We start from the raw sequence: 25,189 nt of genomic DNA on the forward strand, positions 1-25,189 counted from the left end.
ATGCTATAGTATATGACACTTATTCTCATACAGCACAATGAATTTTCAAAAAACAAATAAAATAACTTTTTACAGATATAGCATTCTATTAGATTGATTTCCTCCCGACAAAAGCCAAAAAATAGAATAAGCAGTTATACTGTGGAATAAAAAAAACTTTAAATACTGCTTTGTATTATCTAGTAACATATACAAAGTGTATTTAGTATACTTATTGAAGATTTATAAAACCATAGAACTATGTTAGTATGTATAATCGCTTGGTAAATATAATTCCATTTAAAAACAATAGATTTCAGAAATATAATTTTAAAAATTACAAACTTTCTTAGGCATAGAATAGTTTCTCCACAAAGGTAGCCCATCTGTTGATGGGGGGAGAATTCCATCATAATATGAAATGTTCGTGAATCTAAATAAAAAATATAAAAACCCCAACCGTTCTGCAACAAGCACAGTGAACTTATAATAAGTTATAATCAGAGCTTAGTACGGACATTAAAATAAGTTAAAAATTTCTTACATCTACAAGAATATTTAAAGTATAAAAATACTGACTGAAAAAAAGTATCGTGATACATTTGAAACACAAGATAAAAAAGATTTACCTTTAAATAGTAAACCTTAAAATACGACAAATAGGCTATCATGCCTTTTTAAAGTAAAACATTTTACAATCATAACAATAACGCAATTAGCGGGAACGTCCTATAATAACGTCAATTCGGTCTTCTTGTTTATATTTGGCGTATCCCGTATTTGTAGGTTATCTTGTGATTAAGATGTTTCCCAAATTTATCCTATTCTCTATAAATATAATAAACCTTGACCAGTGGCACCAGATTGCTTATCTAAATGTAGACAACTGATGGACATCTTTACGCCTCAATAAATAGCAGTGTAACAGGGAGTGAAACACCCACCAGATCTGAAATAGTCACTTCCAACATTGATATTCAGGGTATACCTTATCAATCGGTCTGCATAGTTGAACATTTGTATTAAGCATTATTGTAACGCTTTTTAAATTAGTATTAAATTAAAAATTAAATTAGTATAAATCAAACCACAATTATTAAATTCAACATAAATGTTATTAAAATAAATGTTAAAGTTACGGAAAGTAATTTGTATTATTCTAATTCAAAATTTATTGCATGGTTTCACCACTAATAATAAACAGATTATTACCAACATCCTTGATTGTACGTATGTTTTATGCATATAAGCATTATGTTTCATTAAATCAGATGATCATAAGCTTGCAACTTTATTGATATATATTCAAAACTGGTGTCTGTTCGTGATCCATCTAGCATTATAGAAAACAGAGTAGGTCATCTAGCAGTCTGGTCTCTGTCATTTGTAAGATATTGGGGACTAGATGGAGCAACTGGTGGGAACAATTATTATAGCTGAAGGGTTTCATCTAAATTTGGTGAATTTTTACTTAAAATATCGAGTGATCCTTTATTTGCTTCTACGGTTCCTTCAACTTGGTCGGATGAGACAGGGTTGGACTGAGGCTTTGACTTTCCAGAGAATACACCTTGCATTCATACGGGAGCTGTGTGGTAAAAATCTTGTTCGGTAAGGGAAGTTGTTATTTTTAAACCATATATACGCTACTATACTAAATCTTTTGTTCGTATCTGTCATAATTTGTTGTAATCTCATAGTAATTACCTCTCTTGTATTATTTAAATATAATTTTTGTATTATTATTTTCAGAGTTTACTGTAACAAGTGTTTAATAGTTTTCTGTGATTTATTGAATTATAACAGATGTTTCCGCCATTCGACGCTATATAGCGTAGAGACCTTTCAATAAATGGACCAGATTTTAGCATTGGATGAAATATCTTCTCAGAGATTGATACCTAATCAAAGGCTGAGGCCTATAGAATGTGGTAACGGTCGAACGCACCTCACGCGCAAACCGCTTACGTACCGTATAGTATATAGAAATTCGCGAACCTTTGATGTCCTCTTAAGCAAATCTGGTATGGCCTGATTCGTCGGACCAGGTTCCATGGACAGTGTATGGTGTGCTTAAATGTAGTGCAATTCACGTAAAGTCATGAAAATATTGAAATATATTCGTGTTCTCAAGAAAGTCATACATTACTAACAATCTTTAGTCAAATTAGTCATAATCACTAACCAACGACAACAAACCCAGATAAGCGCATTCAAATTAGACCAAGTAAACAATCTTGGAGTTAGTGAATAACAGCTGTTTGTTGGGGCCGCCGTAATCAGCTGATATCGGCGAGGAGAGGTTCGCGCATGCGCATACGACCGCTAACCGTCCTTGCCATAACCTTGTCACTGGTGCTTGTGCTCATATACCGTGTCGTGTGTGCTTGAGTGCATGTGTGCCTTTTCCCGCTGATTCCACTTACAGGTATGGTCACTCAGTTTATGTTCTATCATAACATTGAAATATTATGCAAATTATGACCGTATAGAATATTGAACGGAAGGACACATACAAATGTCCTTAACATTTCAAGCTTCTACGCGTCGACCTCTTTTCGCAATGTTTTGGTATTCAAAGAAGTGTCATCAATGTGTCAAAATAAATTGTAAAATTCCTTATCTGTTTTTATCATATATAATATTGTATTTGACAGATGATGATTGTTTTTCAACATAAAATAAACTTCATGATTTTTAATTATTGGATAATCTTTTTTTGCTTTTATATGTCAGATATGTGTGGTAATACGGAGGGTAGGTTCAGAATTCTTTTTGCCTACAAAGTGTATTTTCAAATAAATAAAAATGTGTATTGTCACGCATACAAACGATGAAAATGATGAAAGAATAATCTACAAATGACAAAATGCAATCCTTTAATAATGAATCATTTTGTCAAATATCCATGGAATCAAACGTGGAAGTTTTAAATATTTGTTTCATCTTTCACTTTTTTAGGTGTTGAATATCTAGGCAAAATTATTAAGAAATTCGTCTTGTTTTATCGCTTTATACTTACGTTGCAAGCATTAAGTTGAGCATTTAAAAAATGACACTTATTTTGCTTCAGACCTTAAGTAAGTTAAATTGTATGAGTATTTCATATACTGGTATTCTTGGTGAATTTCTGAAACCATTGTTTTTCTTCCCCATTTTTTTAACCTTGGGGGAACATTGGGGGTGAAACGTTGTCACTCTCATTTGCTTCGAATATTTATGTTTACCTGTACAAAATGTAAACTTTTCATGATACATTTGTACATTGACAATTTTCTACTTATTTAAGTAGAAAATTATTTTCTATGAAATCCGTGAAACCTTTAAGAATGAATTCAATCTTCAGTGTTGAAATAGATTGCGGTGTCTGGATCTTTATCTAAGATTACGTCACTGTACTTTATAAATGGTAGTGATCTTAGTGCAATATGAGTTTATAATTGGTGACGTTTTCGTAAACCTGGTAGTCAACGAATAGGATGCTAGAACTCGAAATATTAGGACCAACGAAAACTCAGCCTAGTTTCTTAGACATTTTAATTAATTTCACATCAAATATATCTTATATCAGACGGCAAATTGATCAAGTAACCATTTCAGTAATGCTTGTATTCATTGATTCTAACGTATCCTACCATTATATTCATTATAACAACATAGGTACCCTTAAATATTTGCATGAATATTTATTAACCTCTGAGTTAGTCTCTAAGGTATTTTATGTGAATTTAGAAACACATAGTGCGTGTTTATGTTTATAGTAGTATTATATGATTGCAATCAATTGTTAACATGGGCACATGATTCATATATTCTGTTTCGTATCAAATAATAAAATATTTCTATACGTTTTTAAATGCATGTGACATATCATACGTAGGTTTAAACCAAAATATAAAAATTATATATATGTATTTTCACAAAGAATATAATATGAGCTTAAAGCTTTTGGATTTTAAAAGTTTGTTTTACCCTCATTACTGCATTAACACTGAAAATCGCACAAAATCGTCTAAATACGTTTACGATAAATTATATTTAATTATACATTTAGTTCAATAATCTAATTAAATATAATAAAGCAAGCCGAAAATATGCGAAAGTAATTTTTCGCCTAGTAATAAAGAAGTAATTTTTCCGACTGGCAGTTTACACGTACCGTATATAGTGAACGAAAAACTGAAAATTTTCGTTTATTTTCAAAATACTATGGTTGTTATTTTGTCAAAATTAATGTTTTGCCCTATTTCTGGCAATGTTTATACTTCACTGCGAAATATCGTATTTGAATTTGTTGGTAATGTTTCGTTGCGGTATGGACGTAAAAACATATGTCTATGGACTGACAAACATTAACCAAACATGTCATATGTTGGCCAATATGTTTATATTCCTGGTAAAAACTCCAATCATACCAATATGTTTGGTATGAAATGAAATAACCGACTGTATCGACTTTTTCAGTGCTAATTAGAAAATATGAACTTTTTGCTTGAAAGACATTAAATCGGTGTGTATTACCATAGAAATCAGTCGCATTCCCTTGTTTAGTCATAGCGATTAATTGCTGCTTATCGTTCTTGTCCAACAATAGGTTACTGGTCATAAAATTATATCGCATGTAGCTTAATCATTTTATGCGATGGTTTCTATTGGTTCTTAGTATGAGTCAAGACTCTATTTCGGTTCCAATTGTCTCAAGTCAAATTCTCCAGCTCCAAATATTATATCTTATTTGTCATAAGTGTTAGGGGAAGGTATGTTATATTTGAAGCGTCTACTATATATATTCCACCATCGCTATCACCAAATTTATAACCCTGCAGAAGTACTTATTATCCTACAATAATTTCCAGTGTATATAAATTCCTGTGAAAATTATAAGTTTTATATTGAAAACCAAATTAAATTGCTATACATTTGAATATCGATCGAAATTAGGCCTACAATCGTACAGAAACAAACAGACGCACATACAGACACATGTTAAGTTTGAACATTGGAATGTACTAGGGTGTGAAATTGTAAACATTTGAGAGACATCACGAAAAGAAAAGTTCTAATCATATGTGTTTTACAACAGACAGACTTATCAGTTTCAGTTTGTGTAATACGCTTGTTTGGCCACGCACGATTGTGAGTTATATTGTGACAAAAATAAGTGATGCATTGTTCAAACGTGTTATAAATTAAGACACTGATAATATAGCAATGTGATTTAATGACGCCTGGACAATCTAGTTACATACTGATGTATATTAAGTGAGTAAAAAAAAATGTTTTCGGGAATAAGCCATGATCTTGAATATTTGCAGTTCATGTTTCACAAATAAAAAAATGTCTTTATTAGAGGCGAAGTTAGGAGTAAGTCGTGTCTACCACTTAACTTCTTAAAACATTAAAACTACCATGTATATATTTATAACTAAACATAAATCCATTTATTTAAAATTATAAATGAAATGGACTTTAAAAACAAGCATAAATAATTAATGTAACTTTATACATATTTACACTACTATTACAAGACACACTTGCATTCATTCAATTTGCATTCGATTGCCCCAAGTACCACAATCCAAAACCGCCAACCGCTATACCCCCTAAGCCCCCAGCATCAAGGCCCTAACCTCCGCCCCGAAGCGAGCGCGCTTATCGATGGCTCTGATGTTTACAGGTAAAGCATTCCACAATCGACATGTAGACACTGTAAACGACTTACTAAAGGTAGTTCGATGAATTGGGATTGATAATAAGGACGTACCCCTCCTTGTACTTCGTTCACTTATTAAATATTTAGTGTTATTATTTATTGTTGGGATCTTTCAGCGAGAGAAGACTGACACCATGTTATCAGACAGTGTTCCCCAGTTCATGGTGTAGAGTGGTTTATTCTATATGGAGTGTTTCCTTCCAAGCTGACATACACATGGTGGCTAATATGTCCACTATGTCAAAAGGATATAGTTTTACTCCGCACTTTGAATCATGAAGCTTGAAACAATGTATGAATAGTTAAAATCTTGTAGCCTTGATAAATTAGTTGTGCAGTCGCAACTGCTTTCCCTTTGTTATAACTTGATAATTTTATTCTTGGGAAATTAATCTACTTGTATTTATGGACTGTTTTTGGAACTGAAAAGAACTGTTCGTACAAGCCATATTTGAATTCTTGTAGATGTGATTTAAGTTCACTTAGACGTGCTCTCTGTTTGTGGTTAGGACTATTGTGTACTGGAGATGAAACATGTAAAATATAAGGACTGTTTGAATTTTTCACAATTCTTAGCTACAAATTGTGGCACCACCAAACCGTTAATTAATATTAGAACTTTCATAGAAAGAAGTATCCACTTGTAAATTATATTATTATACTGCCTCTGGGTATAAAATTTCGATTTCAAGGTTACGATTCTGTGGCGTCTAAAGTTATAAAATTACTTTTTTGGGTTCCAACTTCAGAGTTCGAAGAACTGACCTTAAGGTCAAAAATATTGACGGCATTTGTGAACGGCAAATGAAGACAGTTCTGGGATGTGTCATCAATGAAGACTGGGAGGGGGGGAGGAATATATGACTCATATACTACTACTAAGTGTCGCGACTATTTTAATAAATTAATACAATTTACTACACTATTCATTCTTAAAAAAATAGTATTTCGTTTGAAAAAAAAATAGTTTAAATATTTTATGCAAACACTTATTTTATAAAATATATGAAGAATACAAATGATTTATTCAAAAAATTTACGACTTTCCCAATCCCAAAACCACCATTAGAAAATGGTTGCAAAGATGAGGTTATGTTCAAATGACCGCGACTGTCTCAAGAGCGTTTGGGACGCTGTTTAAGGACTTTGCTATGGCGCTCTTATTATAAAGTGAGGAAAATGAAAATCCCTTCAATTTTGCCAGGGCTGCAGAGAAATTGTGTTATTTATGTGATAGGCGAAATAATCAATCAATCTATTGAATTGTGACTATTCATGAAAAAGTACTGTAAGAATAGTTTTAATCACGGTTGTATTTTCATTTTCGTGTAATAAACTTCCGCATGTTATTATTTTTCTAACCGTACTTGGCAACAAAACCAAGCCGAAGGGCTCTAAGTGGAACAGATTTCCACCCTCTCCCCTTGACATAACCACTCATATAGAGGCGCTGTCCCTTCCCCACTCCCCGACAAATGGGTATGAGATATACATGAAAATCATGAAAGAGATTCGCCATTGGTGACATAATATTAAAATTCTTCATGAGTGAGAAAACAAAACTTCTGATCTTGTCAGAAAGTTTGGATGACCTCTCCACACTAACAAAAAGTTTTATTAAAGAATGTCAAACAGTAGGCTTAGAGCTAAATGAAGATAAAACTAAAATTATTCATTTTGGAAGACATGCTGGAAATGTGAGAACAAACTTAAGCATTGACAACTACTCGATTGACTGTGTAGAAAGTTTTAAATATTTGGGTGTAACAATAAACAGCAAAAACGTGGAGGATATAGAGATACAAAGCAAATTAGCTAATGCAAATAGGTGTCTTGGGGCGTGTACAAGACTCTTTACGTCAAGATTGTTGTCACAATGCTCCAAAATAAGAATTTATAAAACAATCATTCAACCAGTCCTAATGTATGGAAGTGAAACATGGACATTAACGAAGAAAAATGAGGGGCGGTTGATTGTTTTTGAGAATAAAGTTCTCCGAAAAATATTTGGACCAATATGTGATGAAGGGGTGTGGCGAATAAGAAAAAATAGAGAATTACGCAATGTATACCAAGATCCTGATATTGTGGCTTTGGTGAAGGCAAAGAGAATTAGCTGGCTAGGACATGTACATCGGAGACAGGAGGGCACAAGGTTAAAAGAGGTCTACCAGGCGGTACCGACAGGAAGGCGCCCTTTGGGTAGGCCAAAGATAAGATGGTGCGATCAAGTGGTCGAAGATGTGACCCGGTGTGGAGGGTCTGTGGATCTGGTGGAAGACAGGGTGGCGTGGAAGAGGCTCATAGACGAGGCAAAGAATCGACTGAGATTTGTTACGCCCCGGCAGTAAAGTAAGTAAGTAAGTAAGTATGAGTGAGAAAACTTAAATTCCACTAGGTGAAGATTATCATAAGCAAATAATCCTATTTTAATCTTTACACCTATAATGATTACTGAGACCTATAAAACCCTTCTCTTAAAATTGTTTTGAAAGGTTTGTGTTGAATATGAAATATAGTTTTCGGCCTAATATTTTTCATGATTTATTTCTGTAATTTTGTGATAACAGAGATGTGACAATTCCCCCCCCCCTCAACATTTGCCTAGATCATGATCAGCGTCAAGATGCCAAGCTGGCAAGGGCAGAACATGTGTCACAACACAAGGTGAGGTGACAGATCAAACATGTCAAATTACAAAACACATTCCTTACGAATAGCTTCCCACGCCGCTGTCACGCCGGGCACGGGAAGTAAAGGTGGCCATTACATTGTAATTCAGTATAGTTCGTGGCCTTTTCCTCAGGTATGATGCCTATTTCAAATTTTACCCTGCAATCTGTTGGTACCATTGTATACAAATTCCGTGTTCCCGAAGATTGTATTATTTTATGTTTAATGCAGAAAAATATTTTTTTTTAAGTACTACCTACATAAGTGCAAGTTTTCTTGTACTGAAAAGCTGAAAAATATTTGATCCTAAACGTTAAAAAAGTGTTAAAATTTTTGGCTTCCCATCTTTTATATCCTTCGAAAAAAAAACTAATGTAACTAATGAAAAAAACTTTATACATTCTGCTGTATGTGGGATCTTCTAGTCCTTTTACAAGCCATACAGCTCAAATTACTTTTAGCGTCACTCATGAGATCTCTCCTTTTTTTTTGAAGTTGTTGAACATCTTTTTCTGATTTTTAAAATCGTCACCTATCAAATTTATTCAATAATTTACCAAAGTTCTTTAACAAGTATGTCCAAACTTCCATTACTACACACTTGATAGCATTCCCTTTGTTAAAGTATGCCTCAGCGAGGTTGATCCAACGTTTCTAAATGTACAAATAATTAGTGAATAATATAATCCAAATCGTGCCATTAACCGATTTATTTGGCTTCTAACGTTTCTCATGAAGTTCCTGTTTTAAAATTTCTGGCTCTGCAAATATATAGATAATACTTAACGAGTTTTGTATTAACCACAACGCGATTGTTGTAGATGTGAAAGTTCTAACTATGATTATAATAGTAACACCTCTATCATGCATGGAATGTAGTGCACGGTTTGTTCCAGCGGTGAGTTTTGCCGCACGTGCTTTATCAAAGTTGTTATGAAGGCTGATCTAATCCACTGGTATTTGTGACCCTTTCATTTAATCGTTTTTATAATTATCGAGAACATAAACTCAATAATTACTGTGTTCATCTAAATGTTTGATAATTTGGCTTCTAACATTTCCCAAGAAGCTCCTGTTTTGAAATCTCTGGCTTTTCAAATATCTAGATAATACTTAATGAGTTATATTAACCACAACGCGATTTTTGTAGATGTGAAAGTTCTAACTATGATTATAATAGTAACACGTCTATCAGATATGCATGGAATCTAGTGCACGGTTTGTTCCAGTGGTGAGTTTTGCGGAACATACTTAAGCAAGTTTGATGTGAAAGCTGATTTACTCCACTGGTATTTGTGACTCTTGCAGTTAATTATTTCAATGATTATCGAGAACAAAACTCAATAATTTGTTAAGGTTTGTTAATTCCCCTTAAGCTGACCATACGACAATGATCAGAAATCTCCAATATTTTCAGATCAGAGCGAATGTAATATTCTGAGTACAAATTGAAGACGGAAGAAAAAAGGTTCTGGGGATTGATACCTTTGCATCAATTCTCACTTTTCAATCAGTCAGGCGTCGCCTACATCCACCTGATATTGAAACCCAATCGGTTGTGAATTGCAATTGAGAATCTATACTGTGCAGTGTGCATAGTGTAATTTAAGTCACGTTCCAATGAGAACTGTGATAAAAAAGCCACAAAGGCGGTTATTTTATTTTGGAGTTCTTCAATATAGTGGATATTCGTTGTATTTAAATATCTGATAAAAGTTCTAGTCTACTGTTAACAATAATGGAAACTTTTGAGTGTCGTGAAGTTTACGTATGTTCAACACAATTTTCAATTATAAATAGAGCAGAAGATGACATTTTTTACACTGTGAGGTTTTAGTATTCAAATAAGGAGAGAGGCGGGAAAAGGAAAACAGGTGATGGGAAAGCCTCTGGTAACTAACATATTTGCCCCAAAGAATCTTAGTTTTGTTTGCCATAAATATAAAAATTATTAAGAGCCCTAATTCTAAGATTTCAACCGCTGAAATAAAACATAAGTGAAATGGAGCTGAACTTCAGTTCACATTTACATTGAATAAACCCTCCCACCATGTGTGTTGGTATATATAAAACTATGTACTAATTAGCTACGGAATAGGTTGAAGGTCAGAAAAAAGCGAAAGACAGTGGTCAAACGCATGATTTATAAAACACTAAAAGATTATTTAATATAAAACTTATTACTATTACTGCTATCTATTTCATAGTTTATATTGTGCTTAAAGCCTGTCAAAACAACCATTGTTAGGTTTAGAGAAAATTTACTTTTGAATTATATTCTGAAAACTGCTATTAGATAAGTACATACATGATGTCGCCTCAGATTTAATTAAAAAGTGCCCTGAACATATTCACTTTGGCTAAATTACTAACAACTCGTCAACTACTCAACAAAATTAAATGCCAATCTTCATTAATGGTCTTATAACTTGAAAATTTGTCTCTTAAAGTGCTGTAACAAATACGTAGTTTTTAATAGATTCCTTTGGGATTGCAACTACTGTAGTTTAAAAATACTGAAAAATATGACGTATTTTTATATAGACCTTTCTCCGTGTTGCCGCAAAGTTATGCATTATGAAAAAATGTATTAAAATTTCAAAAATTACCATATACCTACCTGTCTATATAATTTTCAAATCAATTTGGACCATAAACCCCCAAAAATTTAAACTTAATCAATTAAAAATTCCATTGGTGTAATAGAACTGCATACCGTAAAACTGTCTTGATAATTCTTGATATTTTTATTTATGTCGCCCATGAATAGATTTAGTCTCCATACTCACGCCTCCGATTCATTATACTTTTAAACGTAGAAGTTCAATGCTTTGAGACGACCACACTTTATCACAACAATGATAAGAATCACAAAGTTATAATATAGTTATGCTCCTGTCCATTAGAGAAAGTTATGTGAATCAGAGCTTATCAGCTGTCATAAAACAAAATGTAGTGTTTCCTATTCCACTTAACCGCAGACAAGAAGTACTTTGTGAATTAAAAGTAATCAAATTCTGGAAAATATATAGCCTTTTCATTATCAATAGAAAAGAGTTTACTAATTGGCAGTAAACTAAAAGAATAACAAGTTACTATAGTTAATATCTAAAGGTCTTAATGAACTATTCATTTTAATAAAATCAGTTAAATCTTTTAATTTTAGTTGTTGAATGGTATGGAACGTTCAAATTTCCACAGACTTTTCCCCTCTTCTCCCTCGTTTTGTTTCAGGTCCCCGTAAAGAAAACAGAAAACCAATAAACATCCGAATATTTTTTGTATAAAAACAGAATAAAATTCAAATATAACAGCCATATAAAACAATTTTTTAAGGAGGTATTTTATATCTATGTTATATTATCTTCGAGCATGCGGTACTAATTATATTTCCGATTGGTTTTCATGTACTTTCGTTTTCCATCATAGAATAAAATAAAAATAATATAGCCTTAAATCCAATTAGATCCTGTTTAACCTTGTTTCTATATTGACGCCCTGATGTCGTTAATACAAGTTAAGCGAAACAAAATTTGGTGGCAAGTTAAAAGTAACTTAAATGAAGTGGCCGTCCAAATCTTCGGAATCTTCTTCAACGTTTATGTATGCGCCCCCTTAAGTGATGTCCCCCTACGCCGGTTATAAAAATATTGTTTGATATCAATATCCTATATTGTTTGAATTTGTATGCAGTTTTGGTAACTACTATGAGCCTCTACGTAACACATTTGAGTGTGATGTAATTTATGCGATAGTATAAAACGTGACATACTTACAAAATAATTTTAATCAACCCGTAACTTAATGCCTTAGGACTCTGGTATATTAAAGTTTGCTGCGGAACCAGCTGACAATGGCCTGACTACACCATGTCGAGATGAGTCTCATTGTTGTTTGTTAAGATTGTCTTACATCAAACCTCCGTCTCGTCTTTCTTTCTCTTTACGAACAAACGTTTTTAATAGATTTTCGTAAAATGTAACATTAATTTCTTTGTAAACATGTTCACTCATGATGATTCAATATTAAATTCTCAAAAATTTGTTCAACTGCATACCTCGAAACCTTATTTTATTCAAAAAAAATAACACAATCTCACATGGCAAATCATATGTACGACAAAGATTTTCAGGAAAATAATTATCTGAGAGGCCTTAAGGCGAAGCATTTCATTTGTGAGGCTGAAGATTTTCATTTCTGTCTGTCTTTCTACAAAACGAACTAACCAAAATATTTTAAATTTTTCGTGATGTTTAATTTTTATAGGCCACACTGAATTCGATGACGGCACATGTCACTCAATAGGACTTGGCTGAGCGTTAGCGAACATTATGTGTAACCATGATGGCAATGGTAAATAGCTGAATCGATACATTTGTAGAGAAACTAATAAATGTACGCTTATGTATTTTTAAAGCTGACATACTAATACATGTTGTTTAACTACCCCAACACATACAACATTATATTTTGGTTAATTGGTCAATAGCATAGTTTAAAAAATGAATCACGTAGAGTAATTTCGAGAAAGATTATACTTGTACTCTTAAGTTTTGCATGAAACTTCGTTTATACAAAAGCAAGAATGAGTTCTGTGATGGTGCATGTCCAACCATAGAATTTGGCTTAGCGTCATTATAGCCTATGACTCAGTAGATGACACAATATCCTTTTGCCTGCAGGGTCATGTGAAAATCTCTTTTCTATATGATTTTATGCTGTATATGTGCTCACAGGACACCCGAGAACGAAATAAGTTATAAACTGAAATTTTGAGTACGATACGTAGTGTGGCGTACGTCTACGTTGTATTATACGAGATAATTCGATAATAAGTAGGGAAATTTACTGATAAATGAGTGATAATGAAGTGTATGCTAAATAAAATTTTTCAGTGGCAGTGACTGAAAAAATTGTTACAGCTGGCAGTCAGAATTAAGCTACATTATCATGGTGATTTATTAAAATGGTGAATATGAAAATAACAGCATTCTACATATAATAATAGAAACATTGGAATTTGATCCATAGTACAAAGAATATTATTGAACAAGGTGGTGGCAGGACCTAACTATATACAATTTATCTTGTAACTTTGTAGCACTGGATACCTTATTCCTTAACACATGAGTCACACGTTAGCTAACAAGTACCGTTGGACTACGGGAAAAGAAATACGTTCTGACTCTAATATAACTACTTCCTTATCTCTTCACAAAATATGTTTTGCTCTTAAATTTAATAAGTAGAAGCCATCAAGTCCTATAGCTTTGAGCCAACCATCCTTTGCTAACAATTTAATGTTAATCATCTCTCGGATTATTCATACTAGAAAGACTTACATGGTTGAACATTTTCATTAATAATTGTTCAAGCGAAAAATTATTTCTAAACAAAAATTCAGTAACACTACGTTTCGAGATCTGCAATCTGCAAAACCTAAACACAACACTATTCTGTTTTTGTTTTATTAAGTGCATGTTTTAAAGTTAGTGAAGTTAACATACAACATGGTGCTTGTGGTTCCTTTCTTCGGCGTAATGATTTGTTTGTTTTAACCTAGTTTGTAATTATGTGTTAGCTTAGTTATTCACCTGGAGAAGAGATCGGATTACAGATCTCGAAACGTAGTGTTACCGATTTTGTTTCACTGAACGATGGCAAATGTCGGGGAAAATCCTGTTTCATTCACAATCCATCCATCGCCAAAAACAAACTTCAAAGTATTTTTAAACGTTTGGAATTTGGCAAAGGAACCATCTTTAATACCCTGTTATATTAAAAGTTGCTGCAATGTTGAAAGTGCATACAGAAAGTGGTCCATGATGTTTTCACGTGCCACATCCAATTTTTATGATGGCACTACGGCAGATAACCAAGGGCATATTTTCCTTCCTTATTTTCCAATTTGTTTAGCTGCACTTTCCAACGCAGTGTCGCTTGAGATTAAAAATATTAAGGGAGTTTGTTAGTAAAGAGATAAAAGAACCAGAACATCCGTTAGAAACCATAAAATTAAATCACGGAACCAACTTTTACGTAGGTTCCTGTCCTGGTGTTACTGGAAGAACTAGATAAATGCAGTTCCCTGTGTCTAACAGGTTAACATTTTGAACTATACAAGTTCATCGGTTTGAACAACACCGTGCTAGATATTGAAATACACGCGAATTAGCCAAGCAACAATGCACTGGCTGAAACTTGAAAGTAAAACTGAACGTACGTGTAAACACGTTACATTCCGCCAGCAAGCAGTATAAATAGGCAAATGAAGTTATAAATACTCCCTTCAGCTGACTGCGAACCCGACAACTTTGCCAACATCACATAAACCATAAACCACAGTGCACCTGTTTCCCTGATGTATGTGAGAAGTTTGGACTAGACTGAACATTTGCACCTCGGCAGCATTGTAGTTATCGTTAAATTGAGAATCCGTGAATGTTTTTCTAATAGAGTATCTCAGACCACTGCAGGTTAGTTCAGCCGTTGATATTGTGTTATTTTATAATTGCTCCTAAGTAGAAAATTACTCGCGCACTACAAGTGTAAACACCACATAGAGTATCGAATACATGACGACTTGTTACACACAATTGCGAAACGAAAAAGTTTAATCTTCGGGTACTTCAAGAATTCCGAAACGACTAGATTCAAAATCAGTAACCTTAAAAACCTGTGGGCAATCGTGGACGAGTTGCGGCCAACAGTCAAACTTGTGGCCTACAGGTGAATTTTTATGGACCACGATAACTTATAATGGTCAAGAGGCGAATATGTATTGCCCAAAATGTAACCTGTTATGGACACAAGCTAACTTAATGATCAAGGGATGAACTTATGGATACAGGTGAACTTTTATGGACCACACTAACTTGTAATGGTCAAGAGGCGAACTTATTGATAACAGGTGAACTTTTAAGGACACACGCTAACTTGTAACGGTCAAGAGGCAAAGTTTTATGGACACACGCTAACTTTAAATGGTCAAGGGACGAACGTGTAGATAAAAGGTGAACTTTTAAGGACACACGCTAACTTTTAACGGTCAAGAGGCAAAGTTTTATGGACACACGCTAACTTTAAATGGTCAAGGGACGAACGTGTAGATAAAAGGTGAACTTTTAAGGACACACGCTAACTTGTAACGGTCAAGAGGCAAAGTTTTATGGACACACGCTAACTTTAAATGGTCAAGGGACGAACGTGTAGATAAAAGGTGAACTTTTAAGGACACACGCTAACTTGTAACGGTCAAGAGGCAAAGTTTTATGGACACACGCTAACTTTAAATGGTCAAGGGACGAACGTGTAGATAAAAGGTGAACTTTTAAGGACACACGCTAACTTGTAACGGTCAAGAGGCAAAGTTTTATGGACACACGCTAACTTTAAATGGTCAAGGGACGAACGTGTAGATAACAGGTGAACTTTTAAAGACACACGCTAACTTGTAATGGTCAAGAGGCAAAGTTTTATGGACACACGCTAACTTTAAATGGTCAAGGGACGAACGTGTAGATAAAAGGTGAACTTTTAAGGACACACGCTAACTTGTAACGGTCAAGAGGCAAAGTTTTATGGACACACGCTAACTTTAAATGGTCAAGGGACGAACGTGTAGATAACAGGTGAACTTTTAAAGACACACGCTAACTTGTAATGGTCAAGAGGCAAAGTTTTATGGACACACGCTAAATTTAAATGGTCAAGGGACGAATTTGTAGATAACAGGTGAACTTTTAAGGACACACGCTAACTTGTAATGGTCAAGACACGAATATGTATTACCAAACATGTAATCTTTTATGGACAACCAAACACTGTATATGAGCGCGGAACTAATTAATGTTTGTTCATACGTGAATGTGAATGTAAGACATGATTATAAAGGTACAGAAAATTTTATTCGACAATACCAGTAACGGTCTGACAAATACGGACACAAATTTACATATAATAACTAGGTACAATATCATACATTTTTCGTTTTTGTACTTATTACAAAATGTAGTAGCGTTTGAAGTTTTCTCTGTGTCCTTATCAACACAAAGAAATTTTATAATCCATTTAAAAATACAGTTGTTTCTCTCTACTATACGCTAAGATATTATTGTTTGTTTTATAAGAGTTTTATGAATAATATCTCTTAAAAATTAACGTGTTTTCGAAATATTAATGATGACTTTTAAAACTGGTGGTTTTTCGTATATACAGAACATGTTCCTATATACACTGAGAGAATGAAACTTACACAAAATAATGTTTTACGGTTTGGCCATTTCTACACACAAAATTGTGCCACTGGGTTAGATCCAAGTTACATTATGATAATGACCAAGCTTATTATCTATATTAAATGAAATAATGTAAACCTTTCTTCGGTAGTACAACGTAAACTCATAATTCTGTTGAGCTTAAAATAAGTTTTTAAAAATTGTCAACTTTGAGCGCGCATTCAACCATACCAAAAACATTTTTGAATACTTAAATTTAACACGTTCAAGACGACGTGTACCCCATTGGGAACACGCGATCTTTCACAACTGCCTTCGTGTACCCGATCAGGTACACAATGGGCTGTCGTAAAGCGCGACGTGCGCTCGATGGGGTACACCTTATTGCTACGCATTTTCCTTATTGCGTTTTTATTGTTTGCATGTCTTTGCAGGTTTATTGAATTTGATCTACGTTTAAACAAATACTCAGACTATCGTGAACACCGCAGGGCACACGATTGCTTAATTTTTTAGGTAAATTAAATTTTTAGGCACCCCTTGGGATAAACGGAGAAACATGGAAAAAATTTATGGAAATAATTTTATTGTGCAAAATTGCGAAGTTTATATACTTTTCTTGTTATACTTAGACGTTTAAAGTTAAAGAAAGATTACTGGTTTTTCGCCATTATTATTGAAAAATGCAACGGCGTACAAAAGTTCCATCGTCGGAAATTAGCCATCGTCGTGAAAGAGTTCAAAAATGTCACACAATTCAGAGCTGCATATGAAAAGCTTAGCAAATATGGTAACCATTTGTACAGGGTTACATGGATAACCCTTGCGGTAAGTATTGGTGATCATACCAAATATATCTTTTCTTTCCATATGCCGTCAAATTTTAACACAAAAACATGAAAATAACCCAAAATGGCCTAATTTGAGTTTTGCAGAATTTTACAATAAAACATTAAACGGATGATACATCGTTTTAAAGATTTATTTACATTGTGCAAAGTTTGTAAAAATAAGTTGTGTTTGTATTTACAGGAAACGTTTCAACGAGAATTTTAAAATTAAGTTCTGTGTTATTCTTAATGTTATTCTTTAATTACATTAAAGAGTACGTTTGTTTCCAACGTTGTTCCAGAGATATTCTTTCAGGAATGTGGAGTATAAGCACTATTAATTGTATTTTCAAAATTAATTGCTTAAACTTAAACACGCAATACTAAAATGCCTGAAACTCAAAATATGCTTAAGAAAAAACTTTCTGTGTTTAGATTTTTGTCTCTCTGTATCTATACTGAATTTTACATGTTATTTAACTACATTAAATCATTACCAGTGAATAAACAAGCGTCTTAACAAAACAAAACATTTTAATTTTACAATGTCTAACTAATGCTTTGTTGTAGTTTTTCTTTCTTATCTTAAAAGATAACATACACAAGAAGACATTCCAGATGGAATGGTACTAATGTTAATCTACTCAACTGCTATCTGTATGGCGAATCTTTGTGTTACCTCTTATATTATGTCTAGCGAGTATTTCCATTTATCTAAAGTATCATTACTATACGTACCTGTTATACGTTTACTGTATACTAGCAATCACACATAGCTTTGCTTGCTTGCAATTTCGTAAACTTTGCACGTGTATGAGCACTTTTGCTTCAAATGAATTATACTTCTGACGCCAATTTTGAATTTGTCTTGTTGTCACGATCACAAAAATATGTCGAGAAGTCTATATTTATGGGCATTTTGATTTACTCCGGTTCAATTATTTGATGTCCCATAATTGATATGTCCTTGTTTCACGATCAAGAACAAATATATATATATATATATATATATATATATATATATATATATATATATATATATATATATATATACATACACAGACCTGAGAAGTCTACTTTTGTTAAAGAACAACCAAGATGGATTTTATAATTGTCTTTAAAATTTTAATAAATGTTAAATAGTAACTTTCTCTTTTATGTCTAATACTAAATATCTGTTAGACATGAAAAGTTAAAAGTACATTAACAATTATAAACAAAGTTAAAAGTACATTAACAATTAAACTAAATGTTTGTTTCTGTATAAACTGAAAAATATTTCAAATATTTTAGAAAATTAGAGCTGGAATTGTTTCACTGTCAGTTTTAGTTCAAAAGCACAGTAAAGTGAACTTTCATCTAGCATAGTTCTTGCCAACTGAATAAAAGGGCGTGTTTGGAGTCAAATTCTGAACGTTGTTTTAGGATATGTTCTAAGGCAGATGAGTACTTATCTAATTGCTGATGTCTAAAAACGGCGTGAAAACTAAGGATACTCCTTAGAGTATTTACACACTATAAATGTAAAAAGTTGAAAATAGTGGTTAAATTAATTAAAAATTGGTCATAAACCAGTTGATAACATACACAAAACTGTTGATTGCCTTTGAAAGGCTCTTTCAATTCATTCTTCACAACTTTTGAGACAAAGATGGGATTTTTCGAAATCCGTGAAACTCGGAGGGATTTTCGAAATTGTAATAGGCTAAATTTTGATAAATAGGCTAATTGGTTCATTATACCAGGGACTCTAATAATGTCCTTGTAACATTTCAGTACAATCGGTTAAATAGTTTACACGTGAAATCAAAACAAACAAAGGTACATTCGCATTTGTATTATTAGAACAATGATCAATATACGTACCACATGAATGGTCTGCCTGTCTATTTAACTAATAATAATTATTCTAGTCAAACTAACAATGTTGCTTGAAGATAAAATAAGTTGTTTGGTTAGCAGTACCGATAACCAAAAGAATAAAGTGGTGGCACTTTAATTTCTCCTTGAGGAGGACGAAGGCAATCGTGTGCGATTAGAGTGGGATTGGCGATTACGGCTCGACGACACGGCTTATATTATCGTCCGTAATGTTGTCATAATTTATTCATTATTCTGGTCGCAATGTTCGGATTTGTGGAGGGGTTTTTTAATGTTCAAATCGTAACAAAAAATCTTGGAAATCTTTGTACAAACGGATTCTAGATAAATAATGTTCGGTTTTCAGCGCCATTTTTGACAAAAAATCATTTTGGAAATTGATTACCGGTATAATTATATCGAATTCCTACAAAATACGTAATTACATTCACAATACGATTAAATTCGCTCATCTCTAAAGCAATTGCTAACTTTTACACAGTTTGCATTGGTGTTACATAGCCAACACTGTTTCAGTCTCTACGTTAACATTATGTTCATAGTTAAAAAAAAGTTTCAGTATTTTAAAACTGTACATTTTTGCACGTTGTGATTATCTTTTTTTCAGTTTGTTCTTACTCAATATAAGAGGCGGGAGCTCCAGCTGGGGTACACATGCACAGTGACGTAAGCAATGTTATGAGGATCGTTGATGCTATTAATAAATCTTAAAAATGGAATGGAACTGGGGCTCGATTCGCGTAGATGGGAGTAATGAATTCATTTCCATGTGATATAAAGAGGACGAGTAGTTAGCAGCGTTTTACATAATTATATTCTAATTAAAGCGAGGACGTACATATGTATTCTGTCGACGGAAGAGTTGTAGCAAAAACTTTCATTAATTACAATGTGTTAATATGTTTTAACATGCTATTGTGTAACACTTCACGGCACAGGAAACAGTCTTTCCTGCGAGAAGATTATTCTGAATTCTGTTTACGAGTTCTACTAACATTAGTGATAACATTCTTGTTCACAGGTTATATTTTATCTACTTACACTTATTGTATATCAACATAGTTTTATAATGTAGCCTAATGTGTGGTTTACGTGGCTTATAGTAGGGACCTGACAATTTCTTCTTAAAATTGTGTAATTGTCTGTCCGTCCGTGAGATAAAATCGTGTATTGTCTGTCCGTCCGCGAGATAAAATCGCGTGTTGTCTGTCCGTCCGTGAGATAAAATCATGTATTTGCCTGTACGCCCGTGAGATAAAATCATGTATTTGCCTGTACGCCCGTGAGATAAAATCGTGTATTGTCTGTCCGTCCGTGAGATAAAATCGTGTGTTGCCTGTCCGTCCGTGAGATAATTCTCGATAGAAAGGTCATTGAGACTTGAAACTTGTTACATAGGTTCCTCTTGTTCCAACAAAGAATTCAATTGATTTTGGGGCAAAAGATCAAAATTAAAATTAACCATGATGGCAGCAAAAATTGCAAATCACAGAATAAACCAATTTTAAAACAAACTCATAACAATATGGCATGATAATACATTACTTTAAGTCAGGAACTCCGATACTAAATTGTATCGGTATGTTCTTATTTAAAAGGAATGAAACAATCTTCCTGTTTCATGGTCCTTATATACGTTGAATTATCAAACACTATTAACACTAAATCTGTATGTAAGAGGTATAAACTGTAAGTTAACTACTCGTATACTTTACTGTATTACATAGAGATCATTAATATCCCATACAACCAGGTTTTGCCTATAACTGGAAGAACTGGAGGAAAAGGACGGCAAGTTCTTTAGAAAATTAGATAATATATATTATGATAAAGCCCTGCTTAAGCAGGATTACTTTTTACAAGCAGATACTATGTTGTCGACAAGTACTGATAAGGGACGTAACTATAAGGGAGTTGAGGGGGATATAATCCCCCCCCCCCTACAAAACCGCCATAAAAATGAAGAAAATATTTGTATAACATCAAATCGACCTGTTTGAAATGCAGCAGTTAAATTTATTGTTTTTATATTGTAATAGGCCTCTAAAATATAAATATAAATTTTAATGATTTATATTAATTCAATATCCCCTGGTGTGTTGTGATCGTCAATCCCCACCCCCCCACGATGTCAAGTCCTACTTACGTCTCTACTGATGGTACTAACAATAGTCTGTCATATGTGATCTACCGAACAATATTTAGAATGGGCTACAATGACGACCTCGTTCCAAGCAAACCCAATCCCGCTGAGAGAATAAGAAAATGTTTGTAGGAGGGGAAAGCACCGAGTATAATTTTAGACGACGAGCCCTAAATACGCTCAAATGTCAAGTACTGCTGTTAAATGCCAACAACTCCGACTTTTTCATTGCCACGCCTTTGTTTCGGTTGGCACAAAATGAGTCATTGCTAGGTCTTTTGCAAATCTTATATTTTGAAATGTTGTATTTAAAAATGTGTTGCGCTGAAGGCACTAACAAATGAAATACATGTCGGGTCTCTGCCAAATTGTTTTCTCTCTAGGACAACGGAATGCATAAACTGTATGGTATACTTATGCAAGTTCAAGACATCGAAATTAATTGTATTGTTTTATTACAATTTTCACATGAAAATCAACAATATATTTTCCTCAGGGGAGTAAGGCCTAACATGCAGGATGCTCAGTGAAGTTGGGCTTGATATCTAGGGTGCTCAACATCGAGAGCCTAACATCTAAGTTGCTTAGGGGAGTAGTGCCCAACATCTATGCTGCCCAGAGGAGTAGGGCCTAACATCTTGGCTTCTCAGAGGAGTCGTGCCTAAAATCTAGGCTGCTCAGTTAAGTATGGCTTAAAATCTAGGCTACTCAGTTAAGTTGGGCTTAATATCTAGGCTGTTCAAGGGAGTCGGTCCTAATATCTAGGTTGCTCAGTGAAGTAAGGCTTAAAATCTAGGCTACTCAGTTAAGTTGGTCTTAATATCTAGGCTGCTCAAGGGAGTCGGTCCTAATATCTAGTAGGTTGCTCAGTGAAGTAAGGCTTAAAATCTAGGCTCCTCAGTTAAGTTGGGCTTAATATCTAGGCTGCTCAAGGGAGTCGGACCTAATATCTAAGGCTTGCTCAGTGAAGGGGTCTAGGCTAACATCTAGGCTGCTCAGTGAAGTATGGCTTAAAATCTAGGCTACTCAGTTAAGTTGGGCTTAATATCTAGGCTGCTCAAGGGAGTCGGACCTAATATGTAGGCTGCTCAGTGAAGTATGGCTACTCAGAGTCAGGCTACTCAGTTAAGTTGGGCTTAATATCTAGGCTGCTCAAAGGAGTCGGACCTAATATGTAGGCTGCTCAGTGAAGTATGGCTTAATATATAGGCTGCTCAGTTAGTTAAGCTTAATATCAAGGCTGCTCAAGGGAGTCGGACCTAACATCTAGGCTGCTCAGGGATATCACAATTAGAATTTTCCGAGTCATCTGTTAGAACTTTTAGATATAATAAAATGAATACCAGCCCTGCAATAGTTTTGTGTAGTGAAGTAATCTGTCACTTTTCTACATCTGGGAGACAAAGGGGATTGAGGGTATCCGTGCAAACATTATCATTACTTCCTGTTTATATTCACTTCGTTCTCGTTTATGTTGCTATTAATATGAAAACACGAGTTAATCTTCTGTCTTGGAGCAGAGTTTACTGTTGTACAACAGCCAATGATAACACAACAAGGAAGCACGCCGTGAGTTGTGGTGTGGCGTGGGGTGGCGCCTCTTGCCGCCATAGCACGAGCTTCACTCATGACCCATCGCGTGTCCGCTTTATCTCCCGCTACTATTTTTAGATACTCTGTGTGTTGTCAACATCATTTTCTACGCCTCCGTCCAACCGATCCGGACACTTGCACCACTTTTAATTAACTCGTTTCTTTTATAAAATAATAATTAACCTTTTGACATGCACTAGTGACTTAACTGTTATATAAATTGCAAGAATTTTGCATTTGCATATCGGTTTGGTGCCATTGGTCTTGTTAATTTCACCTGACCAGTTACAATTCACTGTAGCTAATCTACTTCTTGTATGACCAGGAATTATTCATAAGTCGTTCTTGCTGTCTGATGTTCTTTTGAATTTCGGAAACATTTAAAGCCTCGTCGTCGTGTTGTTTTAATAACAGCATTCATCAGTTTTAGCAAGAATACCCAGAATAGTCTTCTACTGTCTTTTACTGCCAGAGACCCGAAGGATATCTGGCTCCTAGGGGTCCTCTCTGTTGCATAGCTTCGCGCCATATGGATTTACCAAATAAACATTCAATAATATCGTCACTCTAAGAGATTACTAATTACTTATGTTTGTGATTAATATAATGAAATTTTAACAGATAGAATGGTTTTCCCGTAGACAACTGTGTTCTAGACCGTCTGACAACATGCATTACTAAGCGCGACGGCCGGCTCAACGCGATGCAGCAGTCCATCGCCGAGCATCGTTCGAAATACATGTAAATGTACATGTAGCCTACACGAAACAATAAGAAAGGCGCAATCGTATTCTACGATTAAGATCATCTGATTGTACGATTTTGGAATACCAATACGCAAGTACGATTAAATAAACGAAGGACTCTTTTGCTTTAACTGACAACTAACGTTTTTTGACGAATACCTTTTTTCAACTGGTGAGGTCTACACCGCTTCTCCACTGCTTATCACATTACTTCAGGGAAAGCTCAATATAATGTGAATATAATGTCAAATGTGACCATGATTAATTTACTCTTGGACATCTGAATTTCTTAATGGGCCCGATTGCAATAGGTATAATTTTACTATTCATCCAATCAGTACTTCTTTATGCTTAAACAATAAATTGTCATAAACAAACATGAATAGGTGTATTTTTTTAGATTATCTAAGTTCTTACTTAAGGCGCATGCTTCACCACAACATTACTTAAAAAATACAAATATTTTTATTTAAAAGCTATTTTTACGTAATGGATTGTTTTATAATTTTTATCGATAAATGTAGTGTTATAATGAAGTTTAGTAAAACATGTATTAAACGTGGCACCTAAAATAACATAGCTCATAATTAATTTCTAATTAATTATTAAGGGGTATCTTCGACAGGTAATTCATTACTTCTTCCTAGGTAGCTAAGTGTCCTGAACAATCGTTCCTTAAAAGTCTCCAACCAAGTTGCCAAGTAAGAGGTCTTGTACCTGACGTCCTTGCTCTGTCCTTGCAAAGTTCTCATACTCTTGGCTGGTATCGACATGAAAATACAATAAATTTGAAATACACTGATGAATATACTTGCAATTTTCACAACATACTGTTGTGCGTATATTTTGTATAGATTTTCTGAAAGCTTGGAATTTATCAATTTAACTACAGGCCGATCAAAAGGTCACGCAGACTTGTTTTGGTTAGATCACATTTTGTGGCTTCTTTGATTGTTTTGTAGTCTGTTTATATTTAGACATCGTTCTTATCACAGACAAAAATTGTGTAATCAATACATTCACGCCGTCTTTGACTGACCAGCAAACCTTGGGGACTGGACTTTGGTTGAAAGTTATCTCTTAGTATGCGCACTCATTATAGACTATCCACATGTCACATTGTAAATCCCAAAATTGCTGAAGAAAAATGATGGTGTTGTGGTAATTGACTTAAATCGTTCATGTTGTTGGTGTAGTGAAATTTTGCTAGTTCAGAGATTGATATGTTTATATAAATTTGGATAATTTTTGGACTCGCAACGAATTTGTTCAAGATTGATTGCAGAATTCGTCTGATGACTTGAAACCTTCAGAATTCTGGATCTCCTCAAGGTAAAGGTCGCGTCATAAGTTACTGTATTAGATAATACTCTCAACTGGAACAAATAATGTTT

The 25,189-nt window shown here is 34.1% G+C and overlaps 1 protein-coding gene across 1 annotated transcript in view; it reads left to right on the forward strand.

The window, feature by feature from the left end:
* The first annotated feature begins 2,302 nt into the window (after positions 1-2,302).
* Positions 2,303-25,189, forward strand: part of LOC124353796 — a 31,626-nt gene continuing 8,739 nt past the window's right edge. The window contains exon 1 of the mRNA XM_046803794.1: positions 2,303-2,407. The gene's annotated coding sequence lies outside the window, so the exon portion shown is untranslated. The remainder of the gene's footprint in view (positions 2,408-25,189) is intronic.

The sequence above is a fragment of the Homalodisca vitripennis genome, chromosome 2 (genome assembly GCF_021130785.1).
Source record: "Homalodisca vitripennis isolate AUS2020 chromosome 2, UT_GWSS_2.1, whole genome shotgun sequence".
Classification (NCBI taxonomy): domain Eukaryota; kingdom Metazoa; phylum Arthropoda; class Insecta; order Hemiptera; family Cicadellidae; genus Homalodisca; species Homalodisca vitripennis.